Genomic DNA, 15,828 nt, shown 5'->3' on the forward strand with positions numbered 1-15,828 from the left:
CTCCTAGAGAAGCTATCACTGAGATATACAAGATCAAAGGTTTTCTCAGAATAGGTGGCATCAAAACTAGAGGTTTAACCAAGTACCTTTTGATTTGGTCTAGACTTTGTTGACATTTATCGTTCTATATATGAGTAGAGCCTTTATGCAAATTCTTGTTAAAAGATTAAGCTTTATTAGCCAGCTAAGAAATAAATCTTATTATGGATTGTAGATGTCCTTGTAGACTTCTAAGATGACTGATATTTCTTGGAGGAGGCATTTCCATATTATCCTAGACCTTTTTAGGATCAACCTCAATACCTTTTGTTGAGATAATGTAGCCTAGCAATTTTCTAGATGTGACACCAAAGGCACACTTTTTTGGGTTCAGCCTAAGTTGAAATTGTTCCATATGGTCCACTATCAAACTAAAGTCTTCAAGATGTGTGTCTCATTTTCTATATTTTTCCAATGTGTCATCAACGTAGTCTTCCATATTTTAATGCATCATATCATGGAAAATGGTTGTCATTACTCTTTGGTAGGTGGTACCATCATTTTTAGCCCAAAAGGCATGAAATTCTAGTAGAAAGTACCCTTGATCAATTGGAGTTATCTTAATTTGGTTATATCTAGAAAAGCCATCCATGATGGAGTACATTTCATAACACACAGTCATGTCCCCTATCATATTGATGTTTGGTAGCAAAAAGTCATCCTTGGGGCATGCTTTGTTAAGGTCTTTGAAATTAGTACAAACCTAGATAGATTTATCATGTTTAGAGATAGGTACAATGTTGGATATCCATTTTGCATAATCAACAGCTCTGATAAAGTTTGCACTCAAGAGTTTTTCTAACTCTATTTTTGACCAATAGGGCTACATGTGGATGCATATTTTTCAATTTTTTTTAATAGCCTTCATATCAAGAGAGATAGATAAATGATGCATGATAAGATATGTGTCAAGTCCTAGCATATCTGAGTACGTCCATGTGAAATTGATCTTCTTGTCTTGAAAGAATTTGGCAAAATGTTATTTTTCCTCAGTTGAAAATGATTAAGCCACATGGATAATTTTAGAAGATTTCTTTATCCCCAATTTGATAGGTTGTGTAGGTTCGATAAGAACCAAAGATCTATCTTGAAAATAGCTAGGTAGACTACCAAGCACCTCATCTGCAGGTGCCTCAATAAGGTTTTCACCATCACACATGTCTTTTTTTTTTACTATTTTTAGGTTCAAATATCACCACAATGTGATTTTTGCCATCTGACCATTTGTTTTTTCTTTTAAATTTATGACTAAGGTACTTGATATCTAATTCTATCATGTTAACTGTGGGTTCATTGGTAGAAGAAGTGGCAGGTTCAATGGCATTTAGGTAACAAGTGATCTCATAATCATTTTGAAAATAGTATATTTCAAGTCTTTGATTTTGAATTGACCAATCTATGAGATTAGTGTGAATCAATCAAAGCGAGGTGGAATCTTCAAGGTTGTTAATGTGAAAAGAGTCATCTCTAGTGACTTGCAAAGTTGAGCCTATACTAAATGTCGCAAGGAGTCCAAATCAGGAATAGACCTAGAGGAACCAACATGATCCACTAAAGCATTTTTCAAGCCAAACTCATCTAACCCTATACTAGACTCTTCAACTACATTCAGTTGGGTTGCATAGGTGTGAATAACATGCACTCCTAGTTCATAACAGGCATCTAATAGGCTTTCCCATTCATACTCGTGAGAGTCTGTACTCTGATCTCTAGCAATTAGATGAGCAATATTTTGTCTAATCTATCATTTATTCATGTCTTCATGGCTAGATTCTTCTTGTTTCTATTGTTGAGAAGTGGAAGCTTCAGCATCATTATTAGTAATTAGTGTTTCTTCTCCCCAAAGGAGAGAAGGTTATAGGCATAAAGTCCTCATATTGCAAAGTGGTAGCAACAAAGGGATGATCATCATCCTCTGATTCACTAGATATGGGTGCACTTTGATCAAATGTTGGTATTTTATCCTCTAAACCAAAACCTAGGCCAGCAATATCTCTCGTATCAAGACCTTGAGTATGACTTAAAGGTTCAACTAGAGTTTTTTTATTACCAGTTAAGGAACCATGGCTTTGATAGCCCATGTTTGCAAGAATTTTATATCCTTTTCCATAATGTTTAGGAGAACTGGGAGTAGTGACTGTGACTTCCTCCTTATCTTCCTCTTCCTTATAGATCCAATATGTAATTGCTTGTTCTTCTTTCTCTACTTCCAAGGGAACTAAGGACTATAAAAAAGTGCCAAAAAGAGTCATGGCAGAAGTAGAAGGCTTCTTTTTAGTAGATGATTTCCCATAAGACTAAGGAGAAACAAGTAGAGCAGCAATAGAATCTAGAGAGTATTCACCCATACCATGGCTCATCATTTTCAATTTCCATTCACACTCTGTAAAGGATGGTGTTAGCTCATGAGAAGAGCAATTGTATGGAACCAGCATTTTGGTAGCAAATAATGTGTTGATAGACATTGAGTTGTCGTCGTAGACAATTATTTTAGTACCATTAAAAGGGAACTTTATGCACTAATGGTATGTAGAGGGTCCTGCTTGCATGTCATGAATCCATGGTCATCCCAACAACAAATTGTATGCAAATGGTATGTCTAGGACTTGGAAAATGGCATCCTTCTCAACTGGACCAACTCTGGTTAGAAGCACAATTAGACCTTTGGAAGCTATTTTGACCTCACCATAGGCTTTTATAGTAATGTTGTGTCTAGGGTTGATGGTAAATTCAAACATGCCCAACTATTGAATCACTTTGAATGAAATGATGTTTAACCTTATACCATTGTCTATCAAGACTCAACAAACATGAGTACGAAAGATTGAGACTTTAACATGGAGGGCAAGGTTGTGGGGGTGACTGAGAGCTCAGTCATCCTCTTCAGAAAAGGTGAGGTAGTGAGGTGAAGAGATATGATTCACCATAGCTTGCAATCATTCCACATCAATATCTATGGGATTGTTGGTAGAACATAAAGATTTTTTGAGGATATCCTTTTGCAAAGGGGACAATTCTAACAACTCAAAAATGGAAATTTGAGCCAACATATATTGTAGTTGGCTGACAAGGTCATAGTTGGAGATCCTAGAAGTAGTTGGTTTTTTAGAAGATGAAGCATTCTTTGAATTATAAGAAACTTTTAGGACAACCTTAGATTGCCCCCTAGTGACGGTGTTAAGTGGTTCACTCTAGGAAGAGGAAGATCTAGCCACTCAAAGAACCACCTTAGGTCTAGTATCATTATGGTGGAGAGGAGCATTTTGTGTTTTTAGGAAAACCTTAGGTCTATTACCCTCAATAGCATACTTTGGTTGCTTGCCATCATTAGGACTACCCATGCAAAGATACTCAACAAGCTCAAGCATGTCGATGACCTTGTCTGTGTCAGCATTGGCATAACTGATCTTGGCATCAAGATTCTTTTTAGCAGCTTTGGAGGTTTCACCTTTTTTATATTTTGGAAAGTGTTGTTTACAAGATTTGTGATCAAAAATTTTAACGAGACCATCTGTGACAACTTTACCAGCCTCAATGCGATCTTGAATTACATCTTTGAGCTTGAAACAATTTTTTGTGTTGTGACCCTTGCTTTGGTGATGACTAAAAATATGATCCTCTCTCCACCACGAGGGTTTGATGAGTGGGTCATAGGGATGGGAATTATCTAGTAAAGTAACCAGCTTGTTTACAATTAAGGTTTCCAAGACCATTTTGTAAGGCTCAACCATTGGTGTATAAACACATTGTTTCTTGGTAAATTTAGAGCTCTTGTCAGATGTTTGTGGTTTCAAACCTTCTTATTTTTTTGTAGCATAGATAGCATTAGAAAGGTTGAATGCAAGCTCCTTGGTTTTAAGAGTGTCCACTACTCCACCATTGACAACATACTTGTTTTTATTCCAAGGTTTCCCTTTGTCTTTACCATTTCCATTGTTATTTTTGTCTTTGTTTATAACAATGTCACCCTTTTTGATAGCAACATCCTCAATGCAATATGCACTCTCAACCATGGCATATAAGGATGTGAATAACTATTTTCTTAGATCAAATTATAACTCCAGTATAAGAGTATTGATAAAAATGTCAGTTTTCTTAGCCTTAGGAACTTGCCAAGGGTACTGAGAGTAAAGGGATCTCCATCATTGAAGGTATGTTGTAAAAAATTCTCCCAGTTTTTGTTTGATGTTGCATAAGTCCAGCACAATTACAAGAGGTTGAATGTTATAGGAGTACTGCTAGATAAAGCATTATAAAATCTCGCCAAATGTTTTAAGAGGGGGACTCAATTTTCTAAACCATTCCATAGCTTGCCCTCTTAACTTCTAGGAAAAAAATGCATAAGATAGGAGTCTCCATGCATGAAATCTATGCTAATAGCATAGAAATGCCTTACATGATCATGAGGGTCACCATTTCCATCATATTTGTCATACTTATGAACCTCTATGTCCTTGGGAAATTGAGGCATGTATAGACTCCTATCAAATGGAAGAGCACATATTGATTCAATAAATGAGGTTTTTGGTGGCTCTTTTGTAGTTTGCAATTGTGAAAATTCTTTTCTTAGTTCTTGTATTTCTTCCCTTAATATTTTAGCCTTGGTGGGCTCTTATTTTTGGATTATGCATTCAACATGAAAACCTTGAGGGAGTTTCCATCCCCTTGCTACCATGTATCAAAAGTATTGGTCTTTGTTTTCCACGAAAGCTCTAAGCATCAATTTTTGAGCAAAATTGTCTTGTTGAAATTTTATAACATCTTAGCTAGCTACTTCTTCATCACTTTCATGATGGGATTGTCTATGTGATAAAGGGCATGTGCCCACAATGACTCTAGGAGTCCTTGGAGGCATGTTGTTGCCATCATTGTCATCAAAAGGATTCTAAGAGCAAGTCCCTTTATTCCCTTCATGGTAGGCATGATTATTAGTTTTATCCTATTGATGTTCTTTTTCCCTAGCGTACATTACTTCCAAGATCTTTTGATTTTCACTTGCTTCTTCTTCTATGTGACATTGGACTTCAAGGTGTACCATAGTGATCAAACTATTTTAACCCTTAAGTGTCTCAAAGGTTGTACCAAATAGATTTTCAAAGCTAAAAAGTAGATTATGCCAAACATTGGTTGTTGGTGTTCAAGTAGATTTGAGATCTTACACACAAGGTTGTCCATGAGGGCACCTAGGTGGTGTCCCCAATTTCTTGAAGATGAAAGGGGTATGACTACCATTACCAACTTTAAATCTATTTTTAATCAGCATGTAAGGATTCATCTTTACTTAATATGACAAGAAAAGTGTGTCAAATTTGAAGTTCTTACAATCAAGATTAGTCATTTGTCAAAGTATAATAGATGGCTTGTCAAACAGTGATCAAGAACTTACAACTCTAGTGACTCGAGCTGAGTGAGCAGCAAGAAGTTCAATAGTGAGTAGCTAGTATAGAATGGTAATTGAATTTTGACAAGTGATTCATCAATGATGCTTTGAGACTTACATCTAACAAACTAAACCCATCTTTTCAACTTCAAACAACACCTAACATATAGTTGTGCAATCAAAACTAGGAAGGACTAAAGTGACAAGACCTTAGATTAGATAAAGAGAAACAAAAACTCAGTTTTGGTAGAAAGTAGTCTTAAGCGATACTTTATTAGAACCCAAGAAATAGTAGGACAACATAATGTGTCGTATGATACAATTTAAAACATTTGTGTGACACTTTACTCCTAGAAAATAGTTCACATAGAGTGATGCAATAGTTCTTAATATAGCAGGGTGATAGGCTTGGTAACAATAGGGCGACAAATTTTTTGAAATAGTTTTTGCATGATATTTCTCCAAAGAACAGGCAATAAGTCCCAATTTTGTTCAAAAAGACAAGTTTTGACTCCAAAAGTTATGTTTTAGTTTGACAATTAGGCAGTTTTAAGATCAATTAGTGTGAGATTTCAATTTGTGTCGAGTAACAGCAAAATTTGCAAATAGTAGGGGTTTTTAACATCTCTCAAACAATTGAATAAGGGTAAAAACAACCTTGCCAACACGCATTCATGATATTAGAATAGCCTTCCTACCAATGTTACCAAGATGTTTGATTTGTAAGAATGTTAACATTGGTTAAAGGACTATAAGAATTTGGCTTAGGCCAAAATTCACCCAAGAACTAAAGAACTCAACACAAACACACAGTAGATCAATACAGAGAGTACACTAGGAGCGCTTGTATATAAAGGCCTTAGGATAGCTTCTAGAATGCATAGAAGTTAGCATCATGATAAGTCATACAACCAGACACATCTCCACTAGATATGGGTTATCCTCCATTAAGCATGGAATTAAGTGTGATGATATGAGGATAAGCCTACAATGGTGTAGCATGCAAATTAGTGGTGTAGACAACATGTGCTAAATTAGGAGTGCGAATAACTATGTTTTCAACATGAAAACTCAGTGAATATTGATGCAAACTCTTGTGTTGTAGACACCATGTGCATAATTAGAGTTGCACACTTTTATGAGAGTACACAAACTCCTAAGTGTCTCACCTAAATAAATAATAAAATACTACAAAATACTTAAATAATGCATTAACCTAAGTAAACTTAAGTAAGTGTAATAAGTAAATACTTATTTACACCAACACCTCCCCTTAAGTGAAACTTAGGGGAATGCCCTTAAGCTTATGAAATCTAGGATGAAATGCAAAATGGGTCCCAGCTACTAGGCCATGTTAGTTACCCATGTACATAATGCAACACAATCTCTCATAAAGTGGAGAAAGAGGGAAAACCTCATGGGAAAAAATGTCCCCCAAAAAGAGAGATGAAATGATGTATGGAAGGATGGAGTAATCAAGACCCCCCCATTATGGCATACATCTAGTATATACATAAGAGAATGATGAGAAGAGGAAGAGAGACAAGATAGGCTCCCCCCCCCCCCCAAAGAAGCATGACAAATAGTGATCGCTCCAATAAAGAAGTTGATCCAAGACTAAAGAATGGTATTCCTCCCCTTAGGAAGAAACAAGGCCAAGGGTACAAATGAGATGCTTATACTATGCATGGAAAGAATCCCATGGATAAGTGATGTCTCTAAAACCTACTCAACTAACTAAAGAACCTGTCTCAAAGAACTATCTATCTACTCAACTAATGAAGAACCCTTCTGCAACTGCTGATCATAAGTATCCACAAACACTTCAACCTGGGAGGATCAATCATGTAGAGAATGAACAAGAAGGTTGGATGGAACCCTCATGACAACTGAAGAAGGTGATTCTACATCAAGAAGAAGAAGCAGATGATCAATACTGTACCCCAAATCTGTCAATAAACTTGTACCTAAAAGATTGGATGTACCCTATTGTGTTGGATCTATCACTATGGCTATGTATGCATGTAGACTGAATTGATGTAGTGACCTCTCATTGCAATTTTTGATAGAACCCCATGTGTCTGAATCTGTTGAAGCACTATCGTTGGTGTCACTATTAGTTTCCACACTATATGATGTGCAGAGAGGGTTAGAGGACAAACTTGGTGAACTTTCCTCAAAGTATACATCCTTCTCCACAAAAATTGGATGTGTCTCTGGATCTAGAAGTCTGTATGCCTTCACACTATCTTCATAACCAATAAAAGTACAAGGTCAAGATGACTGTGCCTTGCAACCCCCGAAAGATGTGTTTGCCAATGCAGGACAATTGAAGACTTTGAAGTGTGTCACAATAGGTTTTCTATCGCACCATGCCTCAAAAGGAGTCTTGCCATCTGAGGTTGGATGAGGAGATCAATTAAGAATGCGAGTGGCACTGGAGATTTCTTCGACTTCTAATGATGGATCTAGAGACTTGGCTTGTATCATGCAACTAACCATAGATTTGAAAGTTCAGATCCTCAATGTTGCAACATGTCTTATGCGAACTAAATGCTAACGGAGTCTGAAGATCAATGCCCTCAAGGCTGCAAAAGCCTGTAAGTCTTTCGTTCACATACATGCTTCCATTTTCCATTCGGAGTACTTTGATGACTTTCCTAAATTTTCATTCTACATGAGTCTTGAAGGCTACAAACTTATCCAACACTTCATTCTTGTTATGTAGAAGATAGACCCAAGTGTATCTTGAAAATTCATCCACAAAGGTAAGTATGTAGTGACCCTAACTAAATGCAAAAGGACCTACTAATACCATGTGAACCATCTTTAGAATACTTGGTGCTCTGGAAGACTTCCCTTTTTGAAACTTTCCCTTTGGATGCATATCCACTGAATTTATTGAACATTCACCCTTAGAAAAGTTGATTTTAGGTAGACCTTTGACCATTCTATATGTGCAAAGTTGTTGAAGATAGAAAAAGTGAAAATGACCATATCGCTCATGCCATAATTGCATGTTTGAATTTAATTGAGATAACAAGGCCTTTGAAGGAGACTTGGGTGCAAAATGGGAGAAAGAGTATAACCTTTTGTTATGATTCACTTTCCCCATTGCAACCAAGGAGTCATCTTTAAGATTGTGCACTTGTACTGAGTCTAGAAAGAACTCAACTCTATGTCCATCTCCAAGGTGAGTGATTTGGTAGATTGATAGGAGATTTGAACTTAGGTTTGGAACATAGAGAACCTCTTGAAACTCCACATTTTCCATTTCCACATTTCCTTTTCCTTCAACTTCCATTTTGCTATCATCTCCTGTGAAGATGTGTGGTACCTTGGACTAGCTCATTGAAGAAAAATTCTCCTTTGAAGAACCCATGTGATATGAGGCAGTTGAGTCAAATATCCATTCCTTTGAAGAATTTGAATTTTCCATGAGTGCTTGCCCTTTGCCCTTAGAATCTAAAGAATACCCTTTATCCTTGTAAGCATTAGGCAATGGAACATTATGTCTCTTCATGATGTTGGTCAACTCATTAATCTTTTTAAGATAACACTCATGCTCTTCATGACCCGATTTCTTGCAATAAGTGCACTTCTTTTTCTCCTTATTATTGTTGTCCTCCTTCTTGTTGGAATTCAAGGACTTTCCTTGTTGATTGGATTGTGGTTCATCCTTTGATTTATTCTTCCACTTCTTCTTACCCTTTCCTTTACTTGAAGATTGTCCAACTAAATTTTGAGAGCTCTCATTGTTGGCCACCAATGCTTTAGACTAAGGTGATTTGAGAATCCCCATTGATTTCAACTTCTTTTCTTCATCATCCAACAGTTTAGCATATTTATCAAAAGTGACTTTTTTGTAGGGTAGTCTTAGAGGAGTTAAAAGAAGATACAAATGTGGAATACTCTGATGGTAGCTTGTTATGAATGAGATAGATCAGTCTATCATCTTTGATAGAACTCCCACAATTAGTAAGCTTTTTCCTTAGTTCATTCACCTTGATGTTGAAATCTTGTATGGAGTCATATGACTTGGGATATAAGGAGACAAGCTTATCTTCAATTTTGGACACATCCTATTCAGACACTTTACCATAAAGGTTTTCAAGGGTATCCCAAGCTTCCTTGGCTGTAGAACACTTCTTGATTTGATACATGATCTTATCATCTACCCCCAAGCATATATCACCTAGGGCTTTCTTATCCATTGCTACCCAAGCTAAAATATCACTTGCTAATACATTATCACCTATTGGTTTACGAAGAGTACCATCTACATATTGTGAAACTCCATTATGCATTAAGTGATACCACATTTTGATGGACCATGTTGCATAGTTATGAGGAGTTAATTTAGGAAATTTAATGTTTCCCATAATGTAAAAAATGACAGAATAGTGCAAAAAAGAGAGAACACAACACCAAGAACACCCCCCCTTTTACTAAATCAAGAAACCCCCCCAAAATAGATGCTTTGGGCACTTTATCAATAGTGCAATTACAATGGGCCACTTGCCAACTTTTGCCTTTGTGGACTTCTAATTTTCCTTGTTACAACCTCTTAATGAATTACAAATCTGGTACTTTACAATGTGCTACAATTATGAAGCATTACAAAGCAAAGAAAGGCGCTATTTTTGAAAGTGACACTTTTGTCCAGACAACACTATAACTTGACTACAAATCTAGATAGTAGACAAAAAATAACGCACTTTCAAAAAAAATGAAACTTGTTTTCAACTACAGATGTGCCCATATAGAGTGTTTGAAGTTACAAAATGTAGGATTATGCAGGTACAGTCACCAAAAAATATCATTTTTGATAAATTTGTTGACCAAAACTAGAAAAGAGCTACACCACTAAAAAATTTAGAAAATTCTACCCAATTTCAAAAAAAATTGCACCTGATTTGGAGTCCAGATGTTCGAGTTATGGCCTCCCAAAGTCAAACTACAAAATTGAAAATAATCTACAGAGGGGTTGCATCAGTGAAGGACAGGGTTAAATTTGATGATCATATGACCATTACAGTAGTTTTAAATTGGCCTAGTATGACGATCAAACAATTGTCAATTTTAGGTCAGTGATCTGATGACATCAGCATCCTCCTACCCTTTGATGATGTTAGTCGCACGTATGATGACATCAAATGATGATGTAGCTGTACAAAATTGTACAGTCGATACAAAAATATCAGACTGGACAGGGTGTGTGGTAGCTGACTAGGATGATGATGTAGGCAAATATGCTAATGTGTCACTTTATAACATGGTGTTTTCATACTACTGACTATTTGGACAGCGATTATTGACTGTATTTCAGTGGTGCAGTCAAATTGTGCCACATGTCAACTTCGTGGAACATCGCATGGTGTGAGAGGTCTATGTAGTAATGTCACGTGTCACTCAACAAGGGGGCCTGGAATATGCTATGGCTAGAAGATTCACAGTCAATTTTTTTTATGCCACGAAATATGCCCTGAGCGGGAGTCCTGTCGCTACGGGTGCCAAGTGTTATTTTCGTGATGGAGTATTGCACACGAGCTTGGAATATTCGTGGAGTAAGGGCCAAAATTTTTGTTTAACACCGCCGGAGTATTATTTCAACAATGTTCGGATTTCCTTTGATAGGATCACCTGAAAATGAACATGGGGGCTGGGAAGCATGAAGAATGGTGGTTGGGTTTCCAATTTTATAATCCCACATGCGTGCTTGTAGCAGAATAAGTGCTACTTAAAAAGAAACTCCCGTTGTAGATAAACCAAAGGTGAGCTCACCAAGGGATTGGTGTGGGCCACCGCAAATTGGTACAATTCACCCATAATTTGCAAAGTTTCACTAGATTTAATAATATACCCACTGCTAGATTTCAGACTATACGACCACAGGTGATTAGCAAAAGACCCGCTGATTAAAATATAATGAAACCCTACAAAATTAATATCTAAAAGTGTAGAGCCGAGCTAGGGTGTCACTACCTGGTTTAGCTGAAAAAATTTCTCTACCTGACCAACTGATTAAAAAATATGAAAATGCCAGTTTGGAAATAAATTGCAAAGAATAAATAAAATGCAGATTTGAACAATTCAATAATCAAATTGATAAAATGATCATACCCAAACTAAAAATTAGGGCCTCTAGGTTTTGATATGCAAAAAAAATTTGCCTCATGATCAACTTTCGCCTAATATAGGAAAATTTATAATCGATCTTCATCGAATCGATGCTCCAGACACAACGGTGAGGTCAAATCTGGCTCTAGATGCTCCCAATTTATGTGGATCCTCTAGATACAAGTCAAGGTGCTAAAGCATGAACGGTCTCGAATGGCTATGTGTAGAGAATCTCCCTCAACTCTGATATCATGTAAGAATTTGGCTTAGGCCAGAATTCACCCAAGAACTAAAGAACTCAACACAAGCACACAGTAGACCAATAGAAAGAGTACACTAGGAGTGCCTATATATAAAGGCCTCAAGAGAGCTTCTAGAATGCATAGAAATCAACACCATGATAAGTCATACAACTAGGCACATGTCCACCAGATATGGGTTATCCTCCATTAAGCATGAAATTAAGTACAATGATGTGAGGATAAGCCTTAAATGGTGTAGCATGCAAATCAGTAGTGTAAACAACATGTGCTAAATTAAGAGTGCAAATAATTGTGTTGTCAACATGACAACTCAGTGAACGATGCAAACTCCTGTGTTGTAGACACCATGTGCATAGTTAGAGTTGTGCACTTCTATGAGAGTACACAAACTACTAAGTGTCTCACCTAAATAAATAATAAAATACTGCAAAATAATTAAATAATGCATTAACCTAAGTAAACTTAAGTAAGTATAATAAGTAAATACTTATTTACACTAAGAAAAACTTTAACTCAAAATTAAGTAAGCACCCTATTAGAGGATTTTATACAGCCTATTAAGACTACTCTGTTAAGAGATTTTGCTTTAAATCACCTATTAAAATGTCTCAACATTGATCCTATGGCTAGCACTTTCTTGCTTGATAACAAATCGCCTCTAAATTGATGTCTTTCCAATCCTTCTTGGTCATATGTCTCTTTTTTGTATCATTTTCTTTTCTCTATTCTGCTCTAACTGATTCTACAATGTAATCTCACTTCATAACTTCTAAGCCACCATGAATGCTTTATTTCTTTATGCAAACTATTCTCTTTGCTCCTTGAACATTCTTAGAAATTTTAGGGTTTATCCTCCTTAAAAATACTTTAGTGACTTAGGGTTAGGTATGAATCTATGGCTAAGATTCATCCATTTTTCTGTTTAATCCCTCCCATTTTTTGATTGGCTACATGTAATTGAATAGGTAATCCAATTAGAGGTTCATCCTTATCTCCAAAATATCATAATTCATCCTTAAGTTGGCTCAAAAATAGTTTACATAGTTGTTTATGCCTTCACAAACAAATATGTCAAAAAAAATTTACTTGGCATTTGAAGTCTCTGATGCTTGGCATGCACTAATCTTTATACCATGACTTGGCATTTGTAACACTCAGCATCCATTTTTTACTTGGCTTTTGAATCACTTGGCATACACTATCTACTTGGCACTTGAGTGACTTGGTACATGAGTGGCTTGGCACATGAGTGGCTTGACACTCACTATGACTCGGCATGGTCTAATATATACATGTTGTGCTCAGCATATACTACTTGTTTGGCATGAACTTAGTAAATAACTTAAGTGTGTTGGCACTTACTTGTCAAAACCAATCTGAGATCAACGGTTGAGAGTTATGTTGATTGTGTCTTGAAAACCTAGAAGGTGACTCATACCTATCATATTGTGTTGATATAGGAGTGCTTAGGGAGATCCATTTCCATTATACCCAAATATATAAGAATTGTTCCCAAACACATTTTAAGTGGATTGTTCATTATTGTCAAATTCATCATTCCCAAACACATTATCATTAAGTATTTTAACCATGCATTGTGCTTGTTCTTCCAAGAAATTCCTATTCTTTAGGTCTATTTGTCTATGTCTTTCATTTCTCATGAGAAGGTTGTGGATGTGCTTGTCTCTTTCTTCCTTAGACATGGTGTAAGATAGACTAGTTTCAGACCTAGGTGACCTAATAGGTGTCTCAAAGTTGCTACTAAGTGATTGAAAGGCTCAAAGCAAGCTTCAAAAGTTTCTTTAGGAGACTCGTCAAAGTCCACTTGTGTTTCTTTACCCATATGACGTGAACATCTATTAATCAAAGGTAACACCTCAAAGTTAAATTGGAGTTTTTTTCCTTGACTTGCTTGATGCCTAGTGGTTTCCAACATGAGAGAGAATATAAGGAGCTACTAGAAAAATTAAGACACTTCATGTCCAAACTAGATGAGTAAAATGTCAATTGTCCAAAGAGAAAGAAAAGTGAAAAGAGGTATATTAGCAAAGTAGAACTTGTCACAAGGTGCTCAAGTGGAGGGTTAGAATTCCCTATGTGAATCTTGTGGGTCAAGAAAAGTTGAGCCAAAGTAGAAGATAAAGTGAAAAAAACATTGAAAAGATAATTTGGACAAGTAAGGAATTTCACTAATTAAGAGTATAATCAACTAAGTGATCTTAGCTAAAAAAAACTCTAACCTACTAGTTTCATACAAAGGAACCAAGGAAAGTCATGTATAGTAACCTCAAATAGCCAAGATAAGTTTCTAAGATAGTAGACAAAAGTTGAAAATTTGTGCAAAGTTTCATAACACCCAGAAAATAGTTCAATAGTCAAAAAATGATACTTCTCAGCAAAGTCAGATGATGTTTTAGCACTGTATATGTGTGGCCTCAACCAACTTCATTAAAATTTATATTTAAAAAAATAAGTGACACTTCAAGTAATTAGCAGATGTCAAACCTTAGAACATGCAAACAATATACCTTTCTATAACCAAATGATACTTCTAGATTATCGTACGAAATTCATCACTTCTATAGATGAAAATAAGACAACAAAGCCCTAATTTTGATGCAAAAATCTAATTTTGAGATCGCTTTGGCAATTTTGACAATGTCGACTATTTGGATAGCAAGTTTTTTTAATTTTAGACAAGAAATTAATGGCACAAATAGTAGTCTTCAAACAATCAAACAAGGGACAAAGAATCCTTGCTGATACAAACACATGTGAACTCTAAAAGGGGAAAGACCCTAAGAAACTATTGTATGTGTATGTTCAATAGGTTTCCACTGGTCTAGCACATTTTGAAGACACATGCAAGCACATTCTACCTAAAGGACATGGCTCATTACTCAATACCTTAGCCCCATACTTGATGCCCCCTCACCTTACACAAAGTTTTTGCCCACAATAGATATTGGCTTTATTCATTGAAATGTTATTAATACAACCAAAGGGACCATATGGTGATTCAAATCTTAAGTTGATATGGGTAATCCACTTGGATTGATCCTTGCACCAAGACATTGAGCGGCTAATAAAAGGTGGCCTCTATGTTGAGATAATGAGTGTTGCACACATTGCATAATATTGTTATATTTTATTTTATTGTACCTAGATGGACGTACAACATGTAAAGATTCCCATGGAATATTCTTGATGAAGTTGTATTGTAACATTGTGAAAATATTTCATGTAATTATTTAATATTGGCGAAAAGAATTAAATGCCCAATATTAAATGTGGGGTCAGTGGGTTAGGTAGCACATGGTTTATGTAATACCACTTGGTGGTTTTGTGGGACTTGCTACTATATAAGCAGCCACAAGGGTAGTTGTTGTATAGAGAGAGAGAGAGAGAGAGTGACAAGGAGAAGACAAAAGGCAAGAGTCGAGCAGGACAAGGCTTGACAGGTTAGCCATGGGAGCATTTGTGAAGGTTGAAAGCATGGTATGGAATGTGTGGATTCATGCTTGTTCACATAGTTTGCTCGGTTGTGGCTATGGCCATGAAGGCTTCCATGGTTGTATGGAAATGGTATTTTTTTTGCTGAATAATACATGATGATGGATGCTTTTGGAGGCTGGGTTTTTCCCTCAATGAGGGTTTCCCAGGGTATATCTTGTGTCACATTTTATGGGTATGTTGTCTTTTCTCTTGCATGTGGATTTTAATTCCGTGTTTATTTTAGATCTATTATGGGTTATGTGGAAATGGTTATATTATTTATTGCAAGTTTTCTTACAATTGGTATCAGAGCTATGGTTTTATTATTGTAACCCTAGATTGAATCCATGGGAATGCATGAGGATAAAAGAAAGGGCAAGATATATGAATGATTTATTGCAGATCTAAGGGTTTTGGATTTTTTGTTATGATGGGATGTTAAAAGATTTTGGGCATGTAAAATTGTTGGACAAAAAGATTTTTCGGATGTTTCATTTAAATGAGGGTTTTGGGGGCTAGCTTGTAGAAATG

This window comes from Cupressus sempervirens, chromosome 6 (assembly GCF_028749045.1).
Source record: "Cupressus sempervirens isolate cs-2001-9-10 chromosome 6, ASM2874904v1, whole genome shotgun sequence".
In the NCBI taxonomy this organism is placed as follows: domain Eukaryota; kingdom Viridiplantae; phylum Streptophyta; class Pinopsida; order Cupressales; family Cupressaceae; genus Cupressus; species Cupressus sempervirens.